Here is a 3,964-nt window from a genome sequence, read left to right as displayed (position 1 = left end):
GAGCCAATTGCAAAAGTAATGACATTGCCATAAGACTTTGGCCAAATTGTCACAACATCCTTTTCTCAAGATTGGATCTCAAGCCACTTTATGGATAATGAGAAGAGGTTACCAGATGTGCCCTCGTGTGAACTAACCCTAAACCCAATGGTAAGGACTGTAGATGATCAACTTCCAAATCTAGAGGAGATTTTTAACTTGCATGGGGATGTCCCCACACAAGGGGATTTCAGTGTCTTAAAGTTTTGTAGGTGCAGCACAGCCACTATGTTTTGACTCATGAGATCCTAAGTGGCCAAAATGTGATTGGTCATAGAAATCACACAAGTTAAACTATGTGGTGTGTTTCTTTTTTCTTGAAATTTCATCTTAATAGCTATCTCAAGGGACTTTGATGAAATACTTACTATTGCGCATATCCATAACCTTGCCAAACACAGAAGCTTCCATTATCAAGGGATTTTTAAAAAAACAGTGGCACACATATAGGGTTATTTTTTAATATATTGTGCGTAGCATGGTATAGGTGTCTTAGCTTTTAGTTCTTTCAGTAGAGTGTGTGTGCACCGATATGATATGCAAATGCATATGTGCACATATCGACACATATTTGTACATATCCAAATAGCAAGTGGTTTCCATAGTGAAAAATAAATAAACAAATAAACAAATAAATAAACATATATATGTATATATACATGTATGTATGTATGTATGCATGTATGCATGTATGCATGTATGGATGTATGTATGGACGGATTCATATATAAATATATGAATTCATAAATATTTATAAATGATTGAATGAATAAATAAATATAATTATAAATAATATATATATATATATATATATATGAATATAAATAGGTATATAGATATAGATAGATAGATAGAGAGAGAGAGAGAAATAGAGATAGATAGAGATAGAGATATAGAGAGAGAGAGAGTTAGAGAGATAGAGATAGATAGAGAGACAGACAGACAGACAGACAGACAGACAGACAGACAGACAGACAGACAGACAGATAGATAGATAGATAGAGAGAGAGAGAGAGAGAGAGAGAGATGGATGCACTGGTATGGGATTGGAATAAAAAATAAAACTTCCCAACTAAAGATGTAAAATTGTTGAGATTTTTATGTTGGTGTAGTTCATAGCTATGTGCCTTAAAAATTTCTAGGCTATAGATACAAAAAAGGACACCTTCACAACAAGAACATAATTGTATGGGATGGAAATCATAGGCCAATTGCGTGAACATAGGTGATCTTGAGAACTGAGCATGACTCCTCATTTTTTGCATTGCCAGTTTGTTGACATTATGTTTGTTCATGTGATGATTGTTCATTGCATGGTGGGGCAAAATCCTAGAGATTGATGCGTTGTTCCAAGCCCGAGTGATTTCTTTCCACAAGGTACAAGGAAATGGGTGGTGAACATAAGCGCCCGAGATACCTCCAAAGGGAGATGGTACACTATTTGTTAAGCTTGCTTTGCCAATTCATATTCTAGGTACGCTTCAATTTTAATGGTTTGTCAATATGACTCTGTTGGCTTTATTTCCTATATAAAATGATTGATAGAGTTCTCATGATAGGATGAATGTAAGAAGACCCTAACCGCAAGGGTGTAGGAGATCCATGTAGCCAAGGTTGACCACATAGAGGAAGAATAGAATGCATAGCAAGCAAAAAGATTTTACAAAATAGGGACATGTGCTTGTGGCCATTGCAAATATTGAAAATGGCAAAGAGTTTTTTTATATTCAATTTCAGTACTTGGGATTGGCATTTTCAAAGGCCAACCAATGATAGTGGACATGCTATAGTTGCAAGGTCATGACAATATGCCATGAAGAAGTAATTGTGGAGCAAAACAAGCTAGCTTTGGGTACATCTCTCTTTCGTACAACTTCATTTTCATACGAATAGCAAAGCAAAGTCTGGGTGCTTACATAGTTAAAGAAGGCAATGATAAAAATGGCTTTGATCACACTAACCACACGTTTCACACTTTCATGGCAAGGTATGTCTTCTAGAGTATTGTATGATTATGGAATCTTGTTGCTATTGGAAATAGAGTTTGTAGAGGTGTAGCTAGTCCATGAGAATGGCATGTATCTTGAAAAGACTTACTTGAGGAATGCAAATGTCAACACTTTGCCCAAGCATTTGGGCATATTGTGTCCCTGATTTTCTTTCAAATTTGTAAAAGGGGGTTGTTCCAACTTGAAGAATGCTTTGATTGATTTTGAGGAGTGCCTCGATGTAACCCTTGTAGCAGCCATAGAAGTTGGGGATCCATGGTATGGTGGTATCTATAGATTTCTGACCGCTTTCTCCTTTCCTCCAAAAAGTACTAGCTATGAGAGAAAGAAGATCCGCAGAGATAGTAGGTGCTACACTCTCTTTGATGGGGTGTTATACCGTCAAGGCCTGGATGGGGTACTAAGACGGGCCATTGATGCAAATGACGTACCTAAGGTATTGAAGCATTATCATGATGGATTTTGTGGAGGCCATTATGCCGGTGACTATACAGCTAAGAAGATTTTACATGCTGGGTACTACTGGCCGACCTTGTTCAAGGATGTCACTATGTATTGTAAAACTTGTCAACCATGCCAATTCTTTGGTAGGAAGGATTTGCGTCACATCACCCAGTGATGTCCATCCATCCGTTTCAAAAGTGGGGAATAGATTTTGTTGGGCCCCTGCCCATGACTGCCGCAAAAAGAAGTATCTTCTGGTAGCCACTCAATATGTCACTAAGTGGGCTGAAGCTATCGCCCTCCCCATTGCAAATGGTAAGGCAGTTTCAAATTTCATATTTGAACGTATCTGCACAAGGTTTGGGACACCCATGGAAATAGTATCTGACCATGGGAGTCCATTCTTAAATGAAGCAGTGGAGTTGCTCATGGATCGCATGGGTATTGATCATCACACTTCTAGCATCTATTATCCAGCATCCATGGGATAAACAGAGCAGACCAATGGCCTCCTTTGTAAATCCATGGGAAAAATGGCCACAGGGAATAGGAGCCAATGGGATCAGAAGGTCACTGAAGCTGTGTGGGCTTACAACATCACTCATAAAACATCTACAAGTCACACTCCTTTCGAGTTGGTATACGGTACTAAGGCAGTTTTACCCCTAGAGATAGAGATTTCGGCCTTGAGATTGGCACAAGAACAGAGGATGACAGAAGATGAACATCTAGAGGCCAGGTTGGTACAACTTGAGAAGTTAGATGAAACCCGACGCCTTGCACTACATCAAACAGAGATCCAAAAGAATCGACAAAAGGCCCGCTTGGATGCTAAAATTCGCAAGGGATGGGAAAGATGCTTTGTTGAGGGGGATGTTGTGCTATGCTTTGATAACAAATTGGACCACCAAATGGATAAGAAGTTCCTGCCACTGTGGACTGGTCCATACAAAGTCATCAAGGAACGTAGCAATGGGTCGATGCAAGTTCAGGAGCTACATGAGCCATATGGCAAGAAGGTGATCAACAAGCGTTATCTCAAGCCCTTCTTTGTGCGTGATGGTCCCATCATAAAATTGTTATTTTTATGCATGAAACTTTACGTAATGGTGCAAAAAGTATTATATTTATATAAATCATGTCTTGCCATTAGATTTGATAAGGCATGCCATTTTATTTGATATGCTACATGATCCAATATGGATTCCTCAATCAAAAGACATAGGTTGTCAATTTTTGTTATTTTTCACAATCACCATAGATTTTTCAACTTTTTGTCCCAAATCCAAATGAGCACTTAGGTTTCTAGCATCCTTTTAAAAATACATGGATGACCTTATCTAATTTTGAAAACATTATTTTTTAATGATCTTATGATTAAAATTGCGTGATTGGCACAAGATAATTGAAGTAAAGTCTATCTTATATTCAATCATTGTCGCACATAGCCAAACATATTGACTTTGCAACTT

This window comes from Dipteris shenzhenensis, chromosome 33 (assembly GCF_047967505.1).
Source record: "Dipteris shenzhenensis isolate YYH24624 ecotype China chromosome 33, Dip_SZ_1.0, whole genome shotgun sequence".
Lineage (NCBI taxonomy): Eukaryota > Viridiplantae > Streptophyta > Polypodiopsida > Gleicheniales > Dipteridaceae > Dipteris > Dipteris shenzhenensis.
Note: the sequence above shows the minus strand (reverse complement) of the source record.